This window comes from Budorcas taxicolor, chromosome 5 (assembly GCF_023091745.1).
Source record: "Budorcas taxicolor isolate Tak-1 chromosome 5, Takin1.1, whole genome shotgun sequence".
NCBI classification, from domain to species: Eukaryota; Metazoa; Chordata; class Mammalia; order Artiodactyla; family Bovidae; genus Budorcas; species Budorcas taxicolor.
In genome coordinates this window covers 81,236,492-81,263,082 of record NC_068914.1, presented here as the reverse complement: position 1 = coordinate 81,263,082, position 26,591 = coordinate 81,236,492, and the positions used below count along the sequence as shown (strand labels likewise).

The 26,591-nt window shown below is 38.6% G+C and overlaps 1 protein-coding gene across 3 annotated transcripts in view; it reads left to right on the top strand.

Moving 5' to 3' along the window:
• Positions 1-26,591, top strand: part of TMEM117 (transmembrane protein 117) — a 604,949-nt gene that overhangs the window by 57,960 nt on the left and 520,398 nt on the right. The window contains exon 1 of one of the 3 annotated variants that reach the window (XM_052640319.1): positions 16,230-16,273. The exons of the other annotated variants lie outside the window; for them this stretch is intronic. The gene's annotated coding sequence lies outside the window, so the exon portion shown is untranslated. Of the gene's footprint in view, positions 1-16,229; positions 16,274-26,591 lie in introns of those variants that run through there. 3 annotated transcript variants of the gene reach the window in all.

The following is a 26,591-nucleotide window of genomic DNA, read 5'->3' as shown; positions in this document are numbered from 1 at the left end:
TCTTTACACACTGTCCTTTCATCTGTTTTGACTTCTTTTCATTTCTTTATTTTACTCTTGTTTTCCTATCCTAGTTTCTCCCACTTTGGTACTTGTTGGTGTTTTTTCCTTTGGACTAATGGACTAAACTTTCTTAGTTCAGAATTCTGTAGGAGGGAGTGAAAATACTAAAGATTAGAGAGACTTCAGTTCAGTTCAGTCGCTCAGTCGTGTCTGACTTTTTGCAACCCCAGCTGATGTTGGCAATTTGATCTCTGGTTCCTCTGCCTTTTCTAAAACCAGCTTGAACATCTGGAAGTTCACGGTTCACGTATTGCTGAAGCCTGGCTTGGAGAATTTTGAGCATTACTTAATGAAGACTAAAGAAAACCTTCTGCTTTTCTGTCACAATAAAAAAGAAGTATTATGGACTTTGTCTCTTCAGGGGTGAGAGGCCAGAAAGACTTATCAGCAGTATTAAATCCTGGAAGATAGCCTCATCTTGTCTGTTTCTCCAATCCCTATTCCCTCTTCTTATTTTTAATCTAAGCAAGTTTTTGGATAGTTGATCCTGTATTCTTCGTATTCTTTTTAATTTGACTTGTTCTTCAGTTTAAGTCGTTTGTTAGTACTTGGCACACAAATAACACACTGTATGTATCAGTTGAGTTAATTGGAGCTACCGTCTAATGTACTGGCTTTGTTACCATCTAAATACACACTCAAACCTCTAATTTCTAGAAGGGTAATGGTGATACCAAATTGGATCTTGTGGGATGGAGTGATGCCAGGATGGCCTAAACTCTCTGGGGATCCAGGAGGGAATTATGTTTTCTCACTAGTAAATAGCATTTGATATTTGATAAGTTTTCTCAAGTAATGAAAGATCCTCAAGGGAACTGGACTGATTAATACCAACTGTATTAATTCTCCTCTGTGAAAAACAAGTTAACCCTCAGTCATTTGTTAGATACAAGTTGTGCCAAGGTATTATATAAATGATGTATTTTTTAAGAAAGAAATACAAATACTTTATTTGTATCATTTGCTAAACCCCAGGACAAGGGGTTGAAAGGAATCATGGGGAAGAATACGTGTATGTGTATATGTGGAGTGGTAGCATGTTCAAAAGCAGAGATATTACTTAGCCGACAAAGGTCCGTCTAGTCAAGGCTATGGTTTTACCCGTGGTCATGTATGGATGTGAGAGTTGGACTGTGAAGAAGGCTGAGCTCCGAAGAATTGATGCTTTTAAACTGTGGTGTGGGGAAGACTCTTGAGAGTCCCTTGGACTGCAAGGAGATCTAACCAGTCCATTCTGAAGGAGATCAGTCCTGGGATTTCTTTGGAATGATGCTAAAGCTGAAACTCCAGTACTTTGGCCACCTCATGTGAAGAGTTGACTCACTGGAAAAGACTCTGATGCTGGGAGGGATTGGGGGCAGGAGGAGAAGGGGACAGCAGAGGATGAGATGGCTGGATGGCATCACAGACTCGATGGACGTGAGTCTGAGTAAACTCCGGGAGCTGCTGATGGACAGGGAGGCCTGGCGTGCTGCGATTCATGGGGTCACAAAGAGTCAGACACGACTGAGCGACTGAACTGAACTGTGGTATGGTATACAAGGTGTATATAAACAGAGTCAGAGTCTAGTAGGGTAAGAGGATAAGCCGAAAGGGCTAAGCTGAGGTTTCTAGGAGATCCAGTAGCCTGCATGTCTCCTATTAGACTTAGTCCTGGGTGCTCAGACCCATGGACCAGATGTAACTGAGTTTTAACTGGAAATCCACATCTTTTCTTCTGAGATATGTTACTGCTTTATGCTTCAGTAGCTCAGGCAATTCAATTTGAATTCTGTGTTTCTCATTTCCATTCTAAAAGTCATGCTGGATTGTGTCTAATAGAGTTTCTTTCATAAACTCATTTCTCAATCTCTTTATTTCATTTGCTCTTTCTCTTGACTGTGATTTTGGCTGGACTGATCATCTAGCTGCTTAAAATTCAAAGAATCTAATTTGGGACAGAGCCTAGAACAAAAACATGTTGGGCTGCTTTATTTATTGTTGAAAAGAAGAGTGACAAATTATCATACCATTATTGAGCTTGGATAACAATGGGCAAGGGAAAAAATGTGAGGCCATTTTGCCTTGTCTTTATGTCTCGCTCTTTTCCCTTTCCCTTATGTATTAATTTTTCAGAATGATGTGCATCCACAGACCCAATCCACTGCATAGCTGGAACCTCTGCCTTTAGTCTCATTTGGTAAACTTACTCATGTGGAATAATTTGAACAGCTTAAACCTTTAGTCTGTTCAAATTCAAACACGTCGTTGGGGTAGTTTTGATTGACTTGGTCCCTTTGGGTAAACTCATTATTTCAGATTTCCTCTCCCTCTCCAAAATGTCATCTTGAATTATGATAGAAGAATGTGCCTTTCATGATCTGCATGGTGTCCAGTGGCTCATCCTGTCTCTGTGGCCTTGTCCCTTTCATTCTGGTTATTGTTTGTTTTGTACTTAAGGTAAAGATTAGCAGTGATAAAACTCGTGATTTGGTTTCTCTTAGATTATTCAAGTGTGGCTGATTGGGCTCTCTGGGTCTTTGACTGGTTCATCTGTTGGCTCCTACCCAAAGTGTTCCACCTCTTCCTCACCATGGCTGGCCTCAGCCAGGCTTGGGCTGTCCACTCGGTTTCCTTCACTGGTATTCTGTCATCTCTAGGGTCATTCAGGAACTTAGGCTGATCTTCAACATATAGGTCTCAAAGGCACTCCTTTCATTTATATCCAGCTGTCAGACAGAGGACAAGAGGATGGAAAAGGCATGCTGTGTTGTGCATATTCGCTGTGTCGTGTCTGACTCTTTGTGACCCCATAGACTGTAGCCCGCCAGGCTCTTCTGTCCATGGGGACTCTCCAGGCAAGAATACTGGAGTGGGTTGCCATGCTCTCCTCCAGGGGATCTTCCCAACCCATGGATCAAACCCAGGTCTCCTGCATTGCAGACAGATTCTTTACCAGTTGAGCTACCAAGTAAGCCCCTGGAAAAGGCATACTTATTTTCAACTACTTCTGCCTGGAAGTGGCACAGATTATTTCTGGTTATATTCTATTGGTGAGAATATTGGAATCTTAAGATCTGTCCTATTTGTCCTATAAACTTGATTTTCAACTTGAAGTATGTTTATTAAAAAACAGCTGTACTCTTTGACCTATTAATTGGGAGAATCTATTCCCTGATGTCTCAGATGGTAAAGAATCTGCCTGCAAAGTAGGTGACCTGGGGTCAGTCCCTGGATCAGGAAGATCCCCTGGAGAAAGGAGTGGCTACCGGCTCCAGTATTCTTGCCTGGAAAATCCCATGAACAGAGAAACCTGACAGGCTATAGTCCATGGGATCACAAAGATTTGGACATGACTGAATGACTAACACTCACGTTCACACTGTAGAAATAAAACTGGTTTTATGTAAACATATGTTTGCACATTTATGGGACTTGTAGCAGCAAATAGCTGAAATTAATATGAATGACAACAAATAAGAAAAAGTTGAATAAAATGTGTGTTGTGGTCCTCTGATGGACCAAAACCTGGTGGTCTGGAGTCGACGATAAGAAAGTGAAAGAAAGAAAGAAGCTAGTATTTCCTGGTTTACGCAGAGAACCAATAAAACCCTATAACAGGGCTTGCACTGCTCGTGAAGGCTCAGGGCATCCTCTCGAGGAGGTCTTGAAAGCCCAGGCGGGAGAGTGAGCTCAGTGGGTTTCCACGCTCCAGAGGACTAGCTGGAGGGAAGGGGAGAGAGAGAGACACGGGGACCCAAGCCTCTGGTGGAGGAAGGGTGCTTTAATGATCTTTCTGTGAGTATATATAGGCTGTTATACAAGGAATTTCTTTCGACAATGATAAAGATCAGAAAACCAAACGTACAGCAACTGTTATCAAGGAAACAAAGAATTAGCAATGGTCATAAGGTCAGAAGACAATCCATGTCTCAAGAAAGAGGGTCATGACTAAGCAGTTTTGTCCTCAGGAGAATGTTTACTGAAGGAAATCCATGCATGTGTTTTATCTCATGACCTCAGTCCTGGGAGCAGCATGCCGCTCGACTTGTTCCGTTAACCAGGAACTGATAAGGAACAGAAGATTTATGAGAGACAGAAAACAGCACACAGGAATCGTCCTGTTAAAAGTTCCCTGACAAATGTGGATTATCCATGTTACATAGTATTATGTAGTCATTAAAATTATATCTCTTGACCCACAGTGATGTCCATTTTGCTAAGGGAGAAATACAAGTTCCAGAATAATGTACATGTAATTTTGTGTTTATAAAACCAAAAAGCACACACACACACACACACGCACACACACACACACACACACACACACACACACACACACACACACACAAACATATAATCACTTTGTGCTGTGCTTAGTTGCTTAATTGTGTCAACTCTTTATGACCCCATGGACTGTAGCCTGCCCGGCTCCTCTGTCCGTGGGGATTCTCCAGAAAAGAATACTGGAGTGAGTTGCTGTGCCCTCCTCCAGGAATCACACTTTATATGTATATATATTTAAAATTTGTTTGAACATAGAGTTGTGAAAAGATCTACTCAGCTTTTGAAACATTATCTTTTTGTCACATGTTACAATAAGGAAATTTTACTTTTGTAATAAAAAGTTAAAAATCAGGAAAAACATCACAGCTCTGAGAAGCCACTGTAACTTTTATCCAAACTGCTTTCTAGACTAGAGAGCTTCCTGCAGTCCCCAGGGGGAATTTCAGAGCTTTGAAGAGTGTGCTCTGAAGTCGGGATGACTTTTGTAGTTAAATTAATTGTTATATTATTTTACACAGGAAAACAGCTAAACTATTGGGATTTATCCAGTTATTGATGTTCTCAGAGGCAATCATCCTCAGAAAGACTGCTGAAAAAACCTGCTTACATCCTGGCCTGGTTCATGTCAAGCAACCAGTTTTCCAGAAGTGGATATAGTGAATGAAATAGCAAAAGTGTATCAATTTAGGAAGTTATTAGAACTAATCTATAATTTTTGGTAGATAAGAGGGAGGAACACATTTTGTAGCAGCTAAAAATATGAGAATCAAATAGGGTGGAAACAATAACATGTAGCTAAATTTGTGCTTTTGGTAACTCACTAGGTTTATGAGATTTTGATTGAAATTTTATTTTTATGTAGGAAAACAGTAAACAGTTAAAAGGGAAAATTTTTTGTATGTTTTAGAAATTTTAAAGCATGGTACTGTATAAAAACCATTTTCAAATGAGACATTTTAGTAATTTAAAGAACAAATGTAAAGTACCTACTTTATTTAAAAAATAACATTGATTATTGCTCATGGATAAGAGTTTGATAATTGGAAGCCCCTGAAGATACAGCACAGTGACTTAAATATAATAGATGATCAGTTTAGAAATGTGTACCAGTGATACTCTGAAAGTATCTATTGAAATGGGTCCCTGGAAAGCTGTGCTTATTCTTGATTAACCAAAACAAAATATATTTTAGCTGAATTATAAATGATCATAAATGGTAGTCATACATACTGACTCGTGAATAAGTTTGTCAAACATTATTAGATTAGGGATCCAAACATTACCACTACATTATTTTAATATGGTTGTGTTTCAGCTGCACATATAAATAGATTTATCCAAGGTATATGTTGAAGTTATTCCTCTCCTGTAAGAGTTTCAGAATTTAAACCCTAATCGAACCCTGGTCTCCCACATTGCAGGCGGATTCTTTACATTCTGAACCTCCAGGGAAACTCAAGAATACTGGAGTAGTTAGCCTGTTCCTTCTCCAGCAGATCTTCCCAACCTAGGAATCGAACCCAGGTCTCCTGAATTGCAGGCGGATTCTTTACCAGCTGAGTTACCAGGGAAGCCCCCTATATGAGTCATAACATAGGTTAAATGAATAAGGAAGATTTTTATCTTATATTTTCTAAAACTTTATAATCAATAAAATTTAAAGCATTTTTATTCAATAATTTTAAGGCATCTGTAAAACTTTATGAAAAAAAAATTTAAAGTACTCAATGAAATTGGTGAAATGGAAATGAGAATCTTCCATGGTGGTTATCGGTGACACCATATATATCAGTATATAATTCTGTCTATAATCCCATTGCCAGCTCCCCCCAGTGGTGAGGTCAGTGAGGGTAACACATCTCTCTGAAGCAGACTTTTACAAGCTGTGCCAGTACAGGACCCCAAGCAGTAAATAAGTTAGTTTTGCTATTTGGTGGGGCAAGTATATCAGTAGTTAACATGCAGAGAGGGGCAGTTCTTACCTATTCCTCATTACAAGTCTGATGTGGGCTGTGGCTTTTCCATAGAGAGGCTGGATTCTGAATCATCATCTTTCACCCATTTGCTGTATTTTAAGGAGATCCCCGACTCCTCTCTGCAGATTTCATCAATGTATATTTTATCAGTATGCACAGGTTAAAACATTCACTTATTCAAGTTTATCTAGCTCAGCTAACTGATAATTTGTCCCTGCTGCATTTGGGGTAATCTATCCCCAAGCCTTTCTGTGTTATCTTGAATAATTGAGAGCCCGCTGGTCCCAGAGCCGCATTGCTATCGAAGCTGCTGCTGGGCCTCCATGGCTCGATTGAGAGTGATTCTGACTGGCTGGGAAAAATGTACATGAAGGTTGTAATAGACCTTGAGAAAGGAAATCTGTTTTACCAGGACAGAAGAATAATTCATATATAAGGAAAATAAATGAAAGTTTCCTTCAAGTCACTGGAGTGCCTCCCTCTAGTGTCTAACATTTTTCAAGTAGCATTTTATTTTTTACATTCCTTATTTCATCAGCTTTCAGTAGGAGAGTTTCTGAGTCTTAGTTTTCTCATTTATAAACTGAAGTAATAACTGCCTTCAGTTATACAGTTTTGTGAAGATTAAGTAGTTAGAGGGATGTAAAAGCTCCTATAAATTTGCATACTACTCTAAGGCATTACTTTCTTTCTCAGTTTTTTTTTCTTTTTATTACTTTCATAACTTCCTGGACTATATATTGATACTGCTACTTGAATATAACATATAACTAACCATGTTACATGGTTAGAGGATTATTAAAAATTTCATTTCTCACTAACTTGAATTTTTATCTTTTATTTTTTCTGTGCATAAAGAAAATCAGCCTGCAGTCACTCATTTCCAATTTCAAAATTGTCTTGTAAAATTAAGTAGCTGAGGCTTTGCAGAAGTTTGGGGAGCATGAGGAACTGCAGATGAGTGCCCACTCGTTCTGGATGTTCAGATCCTAAGGAAAAAGTTGTATTGCCCAATTTCAGCTTGTTGTGTCTTGAAACTGGGCTCAGAGGGTCCCTGAAGACTTCCGTGCAGGCCCAGAGGCAGTGCTTTCCTTCAGGTGCTTTTCCATTGAGCCAGAATGTGTGACCTCTTGCTGCTGCAGGTTCACAAAGAGATTGTATTTCACTCTGCTCATAAACCCATCTTGTAAAAGAAACAAGGTTGTCTTTTAAACTTGTGCTCCTGTTGACAAGAAAAATAAAACCCAGCCTACTTTCAGGCAGGACTTTAGGTCCTGAAAAGGATTCTTAACAAAAATGAACGGTCAGCTTCTCTTATGTCCTAATGAGAAGTCAATCCTTTTCATTTTTGTTGAGAATACTTTTGTATCAACTTCCCGTTCTTCATGTACAAGTGCAGTCTATTATGAAAAAAAAAAAGAAGAATCAGGATTGATAAATAGGCCGTTTATGCTTTTTTCTGTCTGGAATTAGAAAGTTCCAACTATCAGGGCTGGTTAAATGGAGAGTTCTACAACCCATAATGAAAAGATGCTTGTTAAATTTACTTTTTAATCCTTGATCTTTGTTTTTATTATTATTATAGGCATGACATGTAATACCCATCTTACGTATGTGTGAATTTTCAACTATTTGCTCTGTCGTATCTTCTTATATATTTTATACCTGGCTATGTCAGTATTAAATAAGGCTGGGATCTATTTTGGGCTTCCCAGGTGGCCTTAGTGGTGAAGAACATGTCTGCCAATGCAGGAGACATAAGAGATACGAGTTCGATCTGTGGGTCAGGGAGATCCCCTGGAGGAGGGCATGGCAAGCCACTCCAATATTCTTGCCTGGAGAAGCTCACGGGCAGAGGAGCCTGGCAGGCCACAGTCCATCGGGCCGCACAGTATCAGACACGACTTAAGCAACTTAGTGTGCACAAGTTAGTCTTCAGTTCAAAGCTTATGGAGATAAGGGAATTTAGATCAATTATTTTTATATCATTTATAAGAAGAAAGCATTTGTGAATTTCTTTGTGTCAGTAGTAAGGGTAAATAATAATGTGTTTGCATTTTTGTTTGTATATATTATTTGACCCTAAAAAATAGGCTGAATGTTTAACTTTTTAGTTGTAAATTGTTTGGTTAGATTCTCTCTCTCTTTTTTTTAGAGCAGAGAAAAGTTTATTGTAGGGCTACGCGAGGAGAATTGGTGGCTTATGGCTCATGTCAAAAAAGCTGAACTTTCTGATGATTTTCAGGGAATAATTCTTTTGAACAAGATTTGGGATGAGGGCTGCAGGGTATGTGACTTTTTTCTGATTGGTTGGTGGTGAGGTAATAGAGCAGTATTATGGGAATCTTGTGCTCAATCTGTAGTTACAATCCTTCACCTGGGTGGGGGCCTTAGTAGCTGCATGCGACAGTTGAACATGTGAAGTGAGGCTGGTACAAGCTGAGATGTGTTGGATGTTGTAAAGTGCACACAAAAATGAGCACAGAAAAGATATAAAATATTTTACTAATAATTTTTACATTGATTGAATGTTGGAATGGTATTTCAGATAAATTAAGTAAGATATAATATTATAATCAATTTCACTCTTAAGTTCTTTGATTGTGATCACTAAAACATTTACAATTGCATATAACATTCTTGAAATGGTGACATTACAGAGATGGATAACAGGTTAGTGGTTGCCAGGGGGTGTGCATTCCCTTGAAAGTATAAGTTATTTAAAATTTCTCAGGGGACTTAAAGTTGTCTTCTATAGCAAATTAATTTTTTGGTTCAGTAAATGTTTGAGAAAATCTTTTGTTTGCATCACATTATTTTGATACAGGGGATACTCAATCCTTGCTTTGAGAAATTCACTAAAATGCCACATAGGAAGCCTCTCATTATATGGAATTATATGTTAAGCCATTTGGTGGGGAAAATGACCCACCATGTATGAAGGCTCAAAGAGAGACAGGATATAAAGAAATAAAATAAAATTACACGTGAGACTCTCATACTTCTATTGCACAGTACTGCTCTGAATAGTTTTGGTATAGTTGTATTATGTTTAGCTCCTTCTCTTCACTGAGTTCCCTCATTTTGCCCCTGAATTTGAGAGCAATTTAGGGAGATGTGCAATTTCCAAAGGCTCAATAATTTCCAATAATTTTCATTGTTTCACATCAAGAATTGCATTATTTCAAGGGCTTGCTAATTTCTTAGAGGTTTCATTTGTAGAAAGTAGACTTTAAATTCGCTTTGGGTCAGAGAGCATGAGCATTCTGTAGTTCAGCTGTGTAGAGAAAGGACGCTCTTCTTAGGGACAGGGCACCGTCTTGTGGAATGTACTGAGTATAGCAGCTTATTTCAGCCATCAATTGTAGATTTTAAGATCCTAAACTAGTCAATTAATTTATTTCAGACATTTGGAAAAAGAAACTAAGACCAACAATAAAGATGTACACTTCTCTGTAGCATCTTCGTTCATAAGTACAGCTTATTTCAGTTCTGGGACTGATTTTTCTTAGTTATGTGATACTGAAGTTGAGACAGGATAATAGCATTCTGATTTGGTGTGCTTTTAAAAATATAAAGCTCTCATTCAAGTTCTTGAGCTATTTTTTCCTTTCTCAAATTTCCAACTGAGATGCTTGTGTTTTATTATAAAAAGAGTTCTATATTTTTGCCCTTTTTATTTGAAAAATAAAGTGTTTAAATTATTTGATCCAAACAAGTAAGCACTGTTGGATAACGGAGGGAGAAAAGATTCAAACAATTTATATTAAATTCTCTGAAACTGATTGAAGTTATTTGTAGACGTGAATTTTAAAAAGTGAAGCTATTGAAAGAGTCTGGTTCATATATTTATTGCTTTTTAATGTTTCTTCTTGATGTATCATGTGTACATATGAAGATTAATTATTCAGTTTATATCTCTTCATCATCCCATTTCATATTCAAAGCCTGTCAAAAATAACTGCCAGATCACTGAGATATTAACACTGAGAACAGAATAGATTTCTCAACCACGTCTAGCAGAACAATTAGTAGATGAGGCAACATCCAGCCATTGAGCTAACCAAAATTTTCCAAAGCATTTATTGCCTTTTTAAGCTGATGTAAGAGAAACTACACATAAAGAGTGGCTAGGAGGGAATAAGTCAGTTTGATTTGCCTTTCATTTGGAGACCCTAGCAGTCCATTTCTAAAATTTGTTTGTTTTATACGTATTACATTTTTTGGAATCCAACAATTATATGAAAAACCATTCCGATTGTGAAAATATAACACAGATACCCGGAAAATTCAAAACTGAGGAACGAGCCAACCAAATATGTTATAAGAAGGAAGCATAAGGTTGGCCTTGCCGCATTAGAGAATGGAGACAGAAGTTACCCATATTGACAACAGAGAGCTGAAATAATTGTTCCATTCTAATGAAAATATTATTGCCATTGATTGCTTTGTTAATCAAAAGCCTTCATGAATTTCAATGTGGGAACAGACTTTAAAATCACTGTTTAATATTGCATAGTATTTATTTACTAGACGGATCAGTTCTTGATGGAATAAGAATTTTGTTTAAATTCACTTTCCCCCAAAAGTCAGCTTTTATATTTATAATATTAGTTTTAATGATGACCATTATTCAGTTCTGTCTAGCGTTTCCAGAAATCTGTGCTTGTTTCGTAGCCTCTAGTAAAGGTTTCTGTTAATGAGAGACCTTGACCCATGTCCTTTCAGGAGAACAATATATATATAAATATTTTTTTAAATAAAGTATCCAATTCAGTGGAGTCTTCCAAGCAACTGTTTCCACCATCTCCCATGATCTTGCTCCTTTCCTACTGTTTTTGTTTTTCTATCCCATCCCGTTTGTGAAAGCGAGGCACTGAGCCAACAGACACCTCATGGATTGGTAGCAATCTCAGTCACTTGAGTGCAGGGTGGCTAGCTGGCCTCTTTTGGTGTGAACAATTCAGCTCTGTGTGTATTGGTCCTAGTTAGGGCGGGCTCTGTAAGGACACTCTTTGAGATCAAGGTGCCCCATGCCCAGATAGGCTTGTCAACATGTGAGTGCTTCAAAGAGAACAGGATGCAGCTCCTCCTTACCGTTTTGCTCTTGATAGAGATGGAAGGGACTCACCTATTTTCAGTGAGGCATTGAATGATTGCCCCTGCTGTCATTCTCCGGCATGACAGGAAGTCAGGACTGCTGCTTGAAACAAAGCTAGAATCCAGTTCTCAGGAAGAGATTTCCTCGGAGAAAATGTTATTTGGTATCTTGTCAATAGCCGTTCTCTGGGGAGAGTGATTAGCGCAGGCTAAGAATAAAGAATGTACTTTTCTGCCTGCTATTTTCTGCAATGTATACAAAACTGATTAAAACAGATTGTTGCAGGTTGCTGTTTCATGATGCACAAAAGCATCATGAAAATTTGAACAGTTGGAAGGCAAACTTTGGTGAAAAATACAGGGGCTTTTGCAAGAAACTAAACTAAATCTGCTCTTTAAAAAGGTGTAACTGGAGTCTGTTTTGTGTTTGGTCTACTTTGTGACCAGGATTTTGGGCCAGTGTAGACATGGGAGCTCAGAACAGGGGCCCCCACAGTTCTGATCCCAGCAGATCTAATGTGTTGCCTCTCACTGCCAGACCTGGAGGACCAGAAGGAAGAGCAGAAATTACACTCATTTGGGGTCAGAGTGAGGGCTGCTGTAGCCTCACTACACTACAATGCCCAGATAAAGGTCAGTCTACTCAAGGATGACAGGGGCGAGAAGACAGATTCCATCGACTAAGCATGGAAGCAGAAGGAATGTGGGATTGAAGAGCAGAGAAGAGCAAATTGGGGATTAAGGATTCCTTCTTTCTGCTCTGCAGGCTGTAGTCTCCAAGATGACTCTTTGTGTCTTTGCATTTCTGGTATGCCAGAGGTCTGTATGGGGCAAATCTGTAGAAGAAGAGTAAAGCAAAAGAGAGCTTATAGACTAATATAAATATCTATATGCAGGAAAACTAAGTTAAATATTGGTTCTACCTCTTAACAGGTGGGTAATCTTGAACACTTTACTTACTTACTCTAAGCATCATCAGTTTTGTATTGCCGAAGCGCATAATACCTACCTCATAGTGTCTTTTTTTTGAAGATTAAATAAAATATAGTATATAAAAACAATCCAAACTGTACCTGCCATATTGTAAATGCTTAGTAAGTGCTAAGTGACTATTATTTATCAGCTTCTATATAGTATGAATACTACTTTCTCATACCTTAATAATCAGCTGTATTATCCATGAACTCTACACATGATTCATAGTTGCATGCTCTTAATTATTAGTAGTTTGCATCATCGGTGTAAATGCATGGCTGTTAAGGGAAAGCAACTCTAAACTCCTGCCCCGTTGCTAACGAGCAGAGAGAAGGGAAGGGGTATGTGTCCAGCTCTTACTATGCACTTTTGTGTACATCCCCTGAGTTTACCTGTGCAACATTTTGATGAAATAGGTGCTATTATCTTTTTGTTTATAGTGAAGAAACCGGGATTCAAAGCATTTAAGTTGTCTAAGCTCACATGGATTAATGGTGGAACTGAAATAGTGGTTTTGAAAGTCAGGTATATGCTTTTGCACTTTAATCATATTTAATTTTTTTAAATAAAAGAAATTTAGGAGGTGGATATACTTTAATAACCACTTTGATAAAATTGTTTTTTAGAAAAGTAATACATAGATTCTATTTACATTTCATTCTTAGAACAACAGGTGAATCATTCACCTTCCAGGCAATCATTGGATGAGAGTGGGGAAGGGAGCAATTCCCTGGGTAAAGTAGCTCTTCATCAAAGGACCATTCTTCGAGAGGGTTGAGAGTTGGAGCTGGTAGCTGACAGCATTCTCAGAAGCTTGGAAAACAGATCCTTCAGTTTTGAAGGGAGATCTGGAAGGTATTCCTAGCATCCATGACACTTCCGGTGACATGTAAGTTAGAAAAAGGAGAGTTCAGTTCAGTCACTCAGTTGTGTCTGACTCTTTGTGACCCCACGAATCACAGCTTGTCAGGCCTCCCAGTCCGTCACCAACTCCTGGAGTTCACCCAAACTCATGTGCATTGAGTCAGTGATGCCATCCAGCCATCTCATCCTCTGTCGTCCCCTTCTCCTCCTGCCCCCAATCCCTCCCAGCATCAGAGTCTTTTCCAATGAGTCAGCTCTTCGCATGAGGTGACCAAAGTATTGGAGTTTCAGCCTCAGCATCAGTCCTTCCAATGAACACCCAGGGCTGGTCTCCTTTAGGATGGACTGGTTGGATCCCCTTGCAGTCCAAGGGACTCTCAAGAGTCTTCTCCAACACCACACTTCAAAAGCATCAATTCTTCAGCACTCAGCTTTCTTCACAGTCCAACTCTCACATCCATACATGACCATTGGAAAAACCATAGCCTTGACTAGACAGACCTTTGTTGGCAAAGTAATATCTCTGCTTTTTAATATGCTATCCAGGTTGCTCATAACTTTTCTTCCAAGGAGTAAGTGTCTTTTAATTTCATGGCTGCAATCACCATCTGCAGTGATTTTGGAGCCCAAAAAATAAAGTCTGACACTGTTTCCACTGTTTCCCCATCTATTTGCCATGAAGTGATGGGATCAGATGCCATGATCTTTGTTTTCTGAATGTTGAGCTTTAAGCCAGCTTTTTCACTCTCCTCCTTCACTTTCATCAAGAGGCGTTTTAGTTCCTCTTCACTTTCTGCCATAAGGGTGGTATCATCTGCATATCTGAGGTTATTGATATTTCTCCTGGCAGTCTTGATTCCAGCTTGTGCTTCTTCCAGCCCAGCGTTTCTCATGAGGTACTAGAAAAGTAAACATTTAATAATGGGTTTCTCTGGTAGCTCAGTGGTAAAGAATGCCTCTGCTAATGCAGAAGACACAAGAGATGTGGTTTTGATCCCTGAGTCAGGAAGATCCCCTAGAGTGGGAAATGACAACCCACTCCAGTATTCTTTCTTGGGAAATCCCATGGACAGAGGGGCCTGGTGGCTACAGTCCATGGACACAAAGAGTCAGACACAATTGAGCGACTGAGCACACACACATGGAATTATTGCCTATGTTCTGTTTTCCTACCAGTTATAAACTGTTTGAAGCTTAATTTTCTTTGTTTCCCTTTCAAATGGTAACAGTTCCCTTCGCAACTTCTGTACTAGGTTGACTGTTTCCACACTTTAGTTTTGCTTTGAAGACCACTGTTGAAAATTTGTTGATGTCTCACACCAAATAGTGTAAAATAGTGTAAAATTATTTTCCTCTCCAGGTTAAATGAAGGTCATTTGTATGTTTAGCCATTCTGGATGCGTTTAAGATAAAATTAGTGTCTTTTCTCATCAGGTTTTAGGCCTAGGGATAAGGACTTTAAGGATTATTTTATTATGAATATTATTAAATAAGGCCGTGATTCAGTTCAGCCCAATTAGATGTTATGTTACATCTATTCTAAGAGTATTTTAGATTCATGTTTCTTTTTTTTATCTGAAGAGGAAATCTGGGTAGAAAGAAAGTACTTTTAGTTACTCTCTTATTGATTTCTTAATGACTTTCCCCGAGAGGTGATCATGGACCTTATCTCTTCTTTTCCTGGGCCATCCTCCTCTAAACCTAGCAGCCTCTTACTATACTGAGAGGTATGAGATAATCTTATTTGATGTCTCTGCATCCTCCCATATTTCAAGCTTTGTGTGTTTCTTGTATGACCTCTCATCTTTCTTGAGTAGAAGAGTACATACCACGTGTTAGGTTCTCTTCTAGGTGCTTAGAATATGCCAAAGAACAAACACTCTGAAGTCCCTGCCCTCATTGACCTCACAGAATAACTTACATTTGTACTAAATAAGTCCTCATTTCCATTCTTAATTCCATCTCTTAAATGTTTTCTTTGGAAAATACCTATTGCATCTTCGAGCTTTCTACATGTATATTGATATTCACTTTAATATACATATGTATATATGTATGTATGTGTGTGTATATATATATATATATATATTTATATTTATATTACAGTCAGGCTACCCTGGAGAAGGCAATGGCACCCCACTCCAGTACTGTTGCCTGGAAAATCCCATGGACGGAGGAGCTTGGTAGGCTGCAGTCCATGGGGTCGCTAAGAGCTGGACATGACAGCGACTTCTCTTTCATGTTTCACTTTCATGCATTGGAGAAGGAAATGGCAACCCACTCCAGTGTTCTTGCCTGGAGAATCCCAGGGACGGGGGAGCCTGGTGGGCTGCCGTCCATGGGGTTGCACAGAGTCAGACACGACTGAAGCGACTTAGCAGCAGCAGCAGCAGCAGGCTACCCTAAAATCACAATACTTTCTTAATTTTTCTCTCCGTTGTCTGAGTAGTTTGCATCTAGTATCCCATCTTCCTTAGTTCTCCATTCCCAGTAATCTTGTAATCTAATGTCTTATCTTAAAAGTTTGCTTTTTTTTTTCTAGGAAACTAGAAACGGCAATCCACTCCAGTACTATTGCCTGGAAAATCCCATGGACAGAGGAGCCTGGTAGACTACAGTCCATGGGGTTGCAAAGAGTCAGACACGACTGAGTGATTTCACTCACTTCACTTTTCACTTTCATACATTGGAGAAGGAAATGGCAGCCTACTCCAGTGTTCTTGCCTGGAGAATCCCAGAGATGGGGGAGCCTGGTGGGCTGTTGTCTTTGGGGTCGCACAGAGTCGGACACGACTGAAGCGACTTAGCAGTAGCAGCATACTCCCATATTAATCTCTTTTAGCTTCCACTGCTGCCACCTTGCCTTTTTCTTGGACCACTGAAGCATATTCTTTCCTAACTGGCCTCTTTGCCTATAGTTACTTCAGTCCTCAAGTCCAGTTTATAAGCTGCTGGCAGAATATTCTTCTTTGGGAAGTTCCCCAACACCAGCTCCAGTTTTGATGATTCACCAGGACTCAGAGGCCACAGTATGTACTACTCAATGGCTGTGATTATGTTGAAAGGATACAAAGCAAAATCCAGGAGGGGAAAAGCTATGTGGGGCACAAACCTGGGAAACCAGGCACAAGCTTCCTGAGTTCTTTCCCAGTGAAGGCATGCAGAACACACATAATTCTTCCAGAAAAGAGTTGTAACAACTGTGTGAAGTGTTGCCAATCAGGGAAGCACGTTAGAGACTCAGTGCACTGAGTTTTAATCGAGGGCTGGTCATATAGGCACCCTCTGCCTCTGGAGCATATCCAAATTCCAGACTCCCAAAAGGAAAGCATGCTTTTAGCATAGTCATATTATTTATGCAAACAGTTTATGAAGAGACAGCCTTATTAGTTATAGATGATGGGAACTCTTCCAACATCCAAATTCCCATGTGTCAGCCAAAGGCCAGCTTTGTCAGCTGGCCTTTCTAAAGATTGCTGTTCAGGACTGCTATGTTAACTCTTTTTTGCACACTCCTCCTAAAGAGTAGCTCTGATGTCAATCATTCACTAAAAGCTTAGTAAATATCTGAAATGCATTATGTACAGTGTTAGATATTGGAGATGCAGTGATGAGCAAAATAGATAAAATTCCTATTTTGGGTAGCACAATGTCAGGTGGTAATCAAGGTTATGAAATAAAATAGAGCAGCTTAATTAGATAAAGACCAATGAGATAGAGTGGGTGGTGTTTTAGATGGAGTCACAAGGGAAGGCCTGTCTGAAGAAGTGAAATTTTAGTAGAGACTCAAAAGAACATCTAAGCATTGACAATAGCTGGTGAAATGCCTAGAATGAAACCACAACATTTATTGTAGCTGGAGTGGAATGCGAAAGGTGAGAGAATAGACGGAGATAAGTTTGAAGATGTAGAAACTGGATTATATGGGCTGTTTTCGGAGACCATGGTAAGAAGCTTGAATTTTATTCTAACTGTGATGGGAATTTCTTAAAGCTTTTGGAACAGTGAATAATATAATCTAACATATTTTTAAATGATCGTATTAGTTGCTGTCAAAAACTAGGGCAAGAGTGGAAGGACACTCAGTTCTAGAAGTCTTGAGATGTCTTGAAGTGTTGGACTAGAGAGGGGGCTGTGGAGTGATGAGAAGATATTAGGACAGTTTACTTCTTAAGAACTGCAGTCACCCAGTGGCTACAATATGCAGTTCCGATATCTTACTTTGGCCTTCAACACATTTTTGATCTTGAACCAATCTCACTCCCACTAAAAGTTTCTCAAAATTTCCTCTTATATATTCCATATTTATTTCAGCATCTCTGGCCATTAATTAAATATGATACATTTCCCCTCACTTTCATGATTTATTTTATACTCATCTTCTTATGAAAAATTACAGTCCCCTTTAACTGTTCTTTTGCATCCAAATGTTACTTATTCTTCAAAACTCCTTTTCTACAAATGCTTCCCTATTTTCCACTTTGGAATTGATTTCTCTTTTTTTTTTTTTCACTGCTTTATGCTACCTAAAAATCTAACCTACACTTAAGTAAGTAAGTGTAAGTGTTAGTCTCTCAGTCGTGCCTGACTCTTTGTGACCCCGTGGACTGCAGCCCTCCAGGCTCCTCTGTCCATGAGATTTTCCAGGCAAGGATACTGGAGTGGGGTGCCATTTCCTTCTCCAGGGGATCTTCCCCACCCAGGGATTGAACCCGGGTCTCCTGCACTGCAGGCAGATTCTTTACCAACTGAGCTACAAGGGAATACCAGTTTTACGTTGCTCATGATTTGTGGGCCAGAAATGCAGAAAGGGCTCTGCTACGTTGTGCACCTGGTGTGCCATCAGCTAGAGTCCCTGGGACTCGAGGATCCATTTTCAAGATGGCTAGTTGACTCCCTCAGTTCTTCTTGGCTCTTTTCTGTCTCCAAATCCTTCATCCTTCAGCAGGGGTATCCATTTACAGGTCTGATTCTTATAACCGTGTCTGAGGTGTATGGAGAGAATTTGCCATCCTCATATTACAGATGAGGACCAGTCTAGAGAACTTCTGGCAGAAATAGGCCTGTAATTTATCCTGTTTATTTCCAGGACAATGATATACTATATTGAGGTTTAATGCCTAGGCCCTCCATAGTATAGTCATAAATCTACCCTTCCATTTATACCTCTCACTACACTTTTAAGTGGAAGGCTTCCCTGGTGGTTCAGATGGTAAAGAATCTGCCCGCAATGTGGGAGACCCGAGTTCAATCCCTGGGTTGGGAAGATCCCCTAGAGAAGAGAATGGCAACCCACTCCAGTATTCTTGCCTGGAGAATCCCATGGACAGAGGAGCCTGGTGAGCTACAGTCCATGGGGTCGCAAAGAGTTGGACACAGCCGAGTGACTATGCTTTCACTTGTCTTATCAACAGACCCAAAAACTTTCTCATAATTTTGCTGATATTTACCTCTAGTTTCTTTTTTATTTATACTTATTAATATTGAAATACTAATATAGATTGAGATGCTACTTTGTGAGACACAAGGTACTAGAGATATAAAGGTGAGCAGGAAATGTTCTTCACCCTCAAGGGATTCTCACACTAGCATTTAGAGATGGTGTCTCCTAGGTGGGGCCTCATCCCTCTTTCACTTCCTTTTCCCACCTCTTGTTAAAATCCTACTCATATTTCAGATGTCAGAAAAAAAGGTCACCTCCTCCATGAAGCCATTTTTGTTTCTCTGGTCATCTTGTCATTTTTATATTGTAGGTTTTGTATTGTTCACAGTTTGTAATTGTATGATTGTCTACAACTTCTTTGGGTCTCCTACTCTGTTGATATTCAGCAAGAGGAAAAATTTGGGTTCAGTTTATGATATATGCACCCCCACCTGTTGGAACACTGATGACTTTGTAGCTACTTCCAGTTTGCCAGAAACAAACATATCTTTGTTTGGTCCCTGCCTGCTACACAGGAGAATTCTGCCTCAGTCATGGCCTCTGTTGAAGCCCCTGGTGACTGTGATTGTCTCCAGGGCCTGTGATCATTGTCACCTGTGACTGCCCCTTGCTGCAGTTGTTTGGACTAGGAAAAGTGCACAGAACCCAAGGCTGATGAAGTCATTAGCTGAACTGCAGCTTATCAGCCTTTCAGATTTTCTAATGAGTTTGCACTTAGACCGGAAAGTTTCAGTTTGTGGTAGATGTTTGCCCTATAATTTAATATGTTTTTGAGTCCAACGACCATATTGGTCTGTGCCCAAAGAGAGAGACAGCAATCGGAGACTCTGAGAGTGTGGCTCTGGTTGTAGTTGTTCCACAGTTCAACTTCCTCTAAGTTTGAACTTCACTTTAGTTTCTTTCTTTATGAGATTGCCTCTCAGATGATCACTGAGATCTTGATCTCATGGTCTTGATTGCATACATTCACTTGAATATGTTTTGCAACCCAAAATGTTTTGACCAAAACGTTGCCAGATTCAATCTTTTTTCAATCCACATTCTTCTGTCTCTCACTACATTTTAAAACTGATGGACCACATTCTGAAAAATGTATGTTTTCCTTGGCTTTTAAAGCATTGATTATTTTGACTCCCCCTTCTCCTGACATCTCCTTCTGTGCTTGCCTTTCTTTTTGTCCTATGAAATACAAGCATTCCCAGTGGCTTTTCTTTTGGGTTTTGTTTTCTTTGTTCCTACTTTTCTCTTGTTCTTGTCTGTTACCATGGTATCAGCTGTCATCTCTATGAAGGTTACTATTAAATATACTTCATACACACATGCACACAGCCTTCATAGTCTTGACTTCTAAATTCCACTGTTTTCTTATTGGCATATGAAACGTAACTAGTCAAAACAGAATTCTTAATCCTTCCCTCCAGATGAGTTCATACAGCTACTAGATAATTTTAAAATTAATCCTATGAATTTGAGTCCTCATGAGTTTCTTATTTTCTTTTAATAGTGTTATGTTTCTCTTAGTAACATAACGAGAATTTTATTTATACACTTCTAGGTTTTTTAGTGTTAATCTAGGCTTTCAGAATACATTATGATTAAGAATGATTAATAAAAGAACTACTTGAGTCATAATTAATAAGAGTAGACCCTACTTGAAGTTCACATTTCTAGACCTGGCCTTTATCTGTCTACTGAGTGGGAGGCTATTTTCATCTCACCTGTAATCCATTTTAGATGTCTAGGATGTAGGAAAGTAGTGACTGCAGAGTCACAGCAGTGAGTTGATCCTGTTGACCTAATACAGTGTCCCCTCAGCAGTTCTGTATGGGTGAGAGCACCTTGTGATGTTGGTATTGAATAACTTACTTCACAGTGTCCAGCACAGTAGTTATTTGTGCTCTACCAGACTGCTTCTCTTATATAACGCTTCTCTTGAAATTCAACTCCTGAACTGATTTGTTAACCTTTGCAGTAGAACGAGAGAGTCTGAGACGTACAGAAGGTAGGATTGACTTTAAGATGAAAGCAGCTTTACAGGTAGTTGGAAAAGCAACCTATCTGACTAATTCAGGAACTTCCAGATTCTTAGTCCCACCAAAGAAGATAGCAGTCATCTTCCGCTTGGCATGGAGCAGCTGTCAGTGAATGAGTATCTATCAAATACATGTGATAACCAAGCATTATATCTGTTATCAAAAAGATCTTGAAAATGAAGCCTCTGCCCCCATACATGAACCTTTCAGACTGATGAGAATTCAATACAAGGCCTACTTCAATCACATGAGAGAGTTGATGATTGTGCTGCTTTTGGAAACTCATATTGCTTGAAGTCTGGTACTGCATATATTTAATTAAGAAACTGAAAATATTTTTTTAGCTCCAGTTGAAGCCATCCTAATAGTAATGAACTTTGTAAGGCATGAAGAGAAAGTTGGATTGTGTAGAGCACGGTTTCTTGAATGTCTTTACTGATGGGTCTTCTGTCTAGACCACAGTGGCAATTTCATGATTTGTAAAAGATTCCAAACTGTCTCCTGGACTGTCAAGAGACAAACTTATTTTCAGTGTATGTTAGAGAATTTTATTGTGTAACACATTGGTGGTCTATATTTGCATTTTGAAGTAGCAGTACTAAACAGCCTTATTCCCTGATCATTCTGAATAAACAGAAATTTACCACATAGTGAAATTTGCATATTGGACTCATGTGGAAAACTGTGTTTTGCAATGAATAGAGGCTAATTCAATGAATAGGAGACCTTTGAAATTCATTTTAGGTATATATTTACCACATTTTAATTCTTTTTGAAGTGAGAATGTACAAAAATCACTAACTTTCAGCAGCTGTAAAAATGACTATCATTATTGAGCACTTGCCCAGTGCATAGCACGGTTCAAGGTACTTTATACTTGTTCTGTCTCAAATTAGTAGACTCATTAGCTAAGTAGTGTATTAGAAAGAAAATGAGCTTTGGGGGGCATCAGAGCTGGACTTACCACTGTATAGATTTGTAACCTTACATAGCTTTTTTTCTTGTCTCTGGAGAGGTTTGTCATACCATTCATGTATACTCGTTTTATCCTCATACATATGTTAATATAAAGCTGGTCAAATCAATAGCACTCAGTGTTTATATTAATCCCTTGGGTGAGAATTGAATGTGAGTTTTTATTTTGAAATTTGGAGCCCACCTGCACTTTTCTCAATCTGTTCTCAAGTTGTCTGATTCTCCTAATAGCAGTAAAAATCTAAAAAATCAACTGGTGGGATTAGACAGCTGGAGCTTGCTACATTGTATTACATTTGAATAAGGTATTTAGATACAGTGTTTATGGTATATTTGTTTGCTTGCCTGGTTTTTCCTTAAGATCCTTAAGATTTTAGCAAGCCTTAGCTTTCTGAGGGTAGGAGCAGGCACCACACAGAGGCAGATTAAGAAGTTACAGCACTGAGTGTGACTGTTTTTGGGAAACCATCCCTGTTAACCAATGAAACACCAATGAAAAAGAGAAATCAATTAGATTCTTTATTATACTTGAAGATACTCTCATGCTTTAAAAATATTTTATATTCTTTATATTTTTCTAGGTTTAGAACAATACTTACTTAGTATAGAGTTTTTGATATCTATAGAACCAAATGTGCATGCAAGAGAGAGACAGGAAAGAAAATTAAATTCATCTACCATTCCACCCTGTTGCTGGGAAAGATTGAAGACAAAAGGAGACAAGAGTGGCAGAGGATGAGATGGTTAGATATCACCAACTCAATGGACATGAATTTGAGCAAATTCCAGGACATAGTGATGGACAGGGAAGCCTGGCATGCTGCAGTCCATGAAGTCGCAAAGAGTTGGACACACAACTTATCAACTGAACAACCATTCCACCAGTCTTGACTAACCAGAATACAATTTTGATTCTGATTTTTTCCATTTTATTAAGTTTTATAAGATAACAATTTAAAAAGACTATATGATTTCCTGTCATATAGCTATCCTGTAATTTATTGAGCCAAATTTCATTGATTACTTAGGTCATTTTTCCTGTTGATATAAATGAAGCATTTCTGTGTATAAATCTTTGCCTGAATGTCTGACATTTTAAGGGAAGACTCTTAGGGAATTATTTGAGTCAAAATAATAGAATTTTAAAAAATTTCTGAAAACAAATCATACAATAGCTTTTTGAAAAGAATGGAACAAGTTGCATTTCCACCAGTAGCATAGAAGAGTTTTGTTTTTCTTTTTTCTTCCCAGATGCCTTCCTTTTTAACAGTATGTTGGTGAATTTACAGTTGGTTTTGTGTATCTTGAGACAGAGTCAGGCATGGCAGTGCTCACTCCACTGGACCAGAAGTTTAGAGGATCTGAAAGTTGGAACTAGACCTGCCCTTGAGTGGAAGAGGTTGAGGCTGGGATGGGATATGGGACCAGGATGTAACTACAGACATTGGGAGGAAGTCCATTCAGGAAGGTGCTCTGTTGTATACAGAGCGCAGACATAATTGTTTTGTCAGGACAGAGAACCAGGCACAGAGGGATGTGAGCAAGAGACCCAGTTACCGCATCTAAAGGCTCAACTGGAACTAGGCTTCAGGAGCAAGCCGGAAGTCTAATTGTTAAAACTTGGCCAAAGGATCAGTTATCAGAGCCAGACTAAGAGCAAGTTCGACTTGATATCTGGTGCCCTACATTGAGCCAGAGTTTCTGTCTCACAAGGATGCTGTTGGTCCAAAGCCTAAGAGAAGACTGAACATCCAGGAGAGATTAAGTGGCTTCCACTCTACAGAAAGGAGCTATGGAGTTGGAGCATACTGGAAGAGACGGACCACAGTAATGTCACCAAAGGTGACTATCAGGGTTTTAGAGGAAGTTAGAGAGAGATATGGTGATGTAGAGGAGCTAGGGGAGCCAGGCCTAGATATAGTGCTGTTTAACACTTGTGTTAAGTTGATAAATTAGGGAACAAGCCATTCACTACTCAAATGGCATTAAATAAAAACAGTAGCTTGTAATTTGGGAAAAATAGATCTCAATATTATCTTGAAAAACTGGATAAATGATTAAAACCCAACAATAGCTTGGCAAGGACAAATGTCCAACAATACCTTTAAATAGAAAAACAATTCCTACCAATAAATTATTTCTACTCAATTACAGACTAAAAGATTGAAGACCTTTATTTTCTAGTTGACCTTTTCTGGAAAACTCATGAGCTATTAAAGGAATTTTAAAATTGAGACATTAGTAATTTTAGTCTTACCAGTTTTAATATCTCCTGAAATGTACTGGATTTTGTAGTGTCTGGTTACATTTATAACAAGAATAAAATATGTATCAGACCTCTCTTTGGTGCCAGCTGGCAGGTACTTCTTAGAATAAGTATTGTATTTTTTTTTTGGCTCCAAGTCAAAAGGAAATGGATATCATGAAATTATGAAAAGGAAAATCTGGTTTCTCTAGTGCTGGATGGGAAAAGGTCACTAAACACCACTGATTACTGCTTCTGCTGCTGTTTTAATAAAAACTTCTAAGAAACTGAGTGTTGAGGACCTGAGGTCAATTGAGTACAAAAGGGAGTTATTGAATATACAGCAGAGAAAAATAAAAATTAGCTGAGGAGACACTGGAATGAGTCATCCCACTTTTTATAAATGGAAATATCAGTGCAGCAGAAAATTTTATTAGAATGATTTTCATGTGTTGCACTAATAGCGTGCTTTCAGTTTCATTAAAAATTTTTATAATACTTGAAAGATATCACCCACTGATGTGGATTTTTAGATAAAGATGAAAAGGTTAGTGGTAAGGAAATGAGGGAACACTTATAGCCTGAGATATGGGCCTTTCAGGAGCCCTAACATTATAGAAAATGTAAAAATGTCTGATATAACTGTGCTTTTAAACCAAGTTTCTGCCAGGTGGTCGAGGTGATTTTTTTTGGAGGTGATTCAAGCCAAGCAACCCTCTTTCTGGCAGCTCAGCTCAGTCTGGGCCACTTATATGCCTAGCCATGGGTATCTGGTTGTCTGACCTCTTGAAACAGGAATTCTATCCTTTTTAATCTTCCTACCACCAAGAGTGGTTGAGTGTTAACTTCTGCCTCAATGTCTCCTTTACGTACTCAAGTACCATTCTTCCGTTGTCTTAACTTCTCTTCCACAAAAGCCCGTCTTTAGTCACTATGATATTTAATTATATGCACTATTTAATGCACTGTCATATGCATTTGCAGAGTATTGTGTTTTATCTCAGTGATTGCATGATCGTCTTGCCAGGTAGTATAATTTAAGAAAAGAAGCAATTCAGGTTTTCTGAAATCAGTTTACCTGAGCGATTTAGCATCATCACAGATTAAAAAGGGTGATTTGAAATTGTTTTTTCAAAATCATAGAATAAACCAGAGTCTTTAAATTGTTCACTAAAAGAAATTTTATTTCCTTAAAAACAACTTTTAAATTTAAAATCCTTTGTGATATTAGTGTTTTAAATGTTATCTTCATCTTTAAAATGGGAATTTCTCAGTATACCCTGGATTGCTGGCAACTATTTATAATGTGGGCAGTTGGTTTTTAAAAGATTGGGAAAATGTCCCTTTCATTTGTGAGTGAAAGAAGCATTGAAATTAGTGGGGAAAGTAATGGTTAGACAGAGAAGGCATTATTCTGTTTCTAAATCTAGATGGCAGAGCAGAGTGTGTTCGAATCAGAGAGATTTGTTGATGATGTCTTGATTTTAGATTTGCCACTGAATCTCCATGGCCTGAAGAAAAATCTTGACTCACCAGGGAAATGTTTTTCAGTTCCACATGCATATATTAATCTACAGTTAACTTCAGGCCTAAAGATTGCATGAGTGCATTAGATTACCTATAGCATGTATTAAAATAGATTTTGATAGTACTAGCCCTAGAGTCCTCACCATGCCCTTGCATAGGAGAGGTCCTGGCCAACTCTTTTCTACCATTTTATTATCCCAGGTGAGTGTCTTAGCTTCCCTCTCTCTGATCATTTAACCATCTGAAGTGGAAAAGCAATCATACAGCTAATACTCTCTGTATCCAAGAAAACCACCTTCTCCTTGTCATTATACCAAGCAGGTTAGTCCCTTTATTGTTCTGGTTTCTTCATTCCAAAAATAGCGTTTGCTTCAGTATTTGCATATCAGAATCTGTTTTTTTAGCCTTTGTCTCTGTGTGTGTATGTCCAGTCTCAAGATTTCTAGCTCCCTAAAATTTTAGTGAAAGCTTTGAAATGGTGGCTTCAGTTGATGGGCATCAGATGAGTTTCTTAGTACTCACATTAAGATACTTGTCCTTTTTCTCATTCCCAGTATGTACCCAGTTGAGCCTTTGAGGCATGTGATGGGAGGGTGGGAGGCAGTCCTGATGGGGAGTGGGAAGCAAGATCATCTCTTTCTCTTCCTCACAGACTCCATGGGTCTAGATTTTTCTCCCATTACAGAACTCTCGTTACATCAACTGTTAAATCAGTTCACATATACTTTTAAAACCACTTGTGATTTTTTATTCAAGTGTGTGTAAGAATAATATCAGAAAAATGCCATGTCTCAACCTTTTCTTTAGAGTGTGTATTAGAAATAACCTGAAGTGTTCAAATTAGAGAAGAATGAAGACTAATTCATCCATTTAATTTAGGAAAGTTACTTAGGCTTGGAGCAAAAACTCATTTTCCATGAACATTTCCATGAACTCCTGGGTCTAGCTCTAACATCTTATTCTTTATAGAGAAGGGAGTGAACTCTGCCTCCAACCTATTCTCATTGATAACATTGTTTTTCGCTCTCTGCATGTTTTCTTATGATCCTCTGCTCCCAAATCCCTAAAATTTTTCTGTTGCTTTTGTTGGGATCAGATGAGTGAATATAGTTAAGAAAATATAT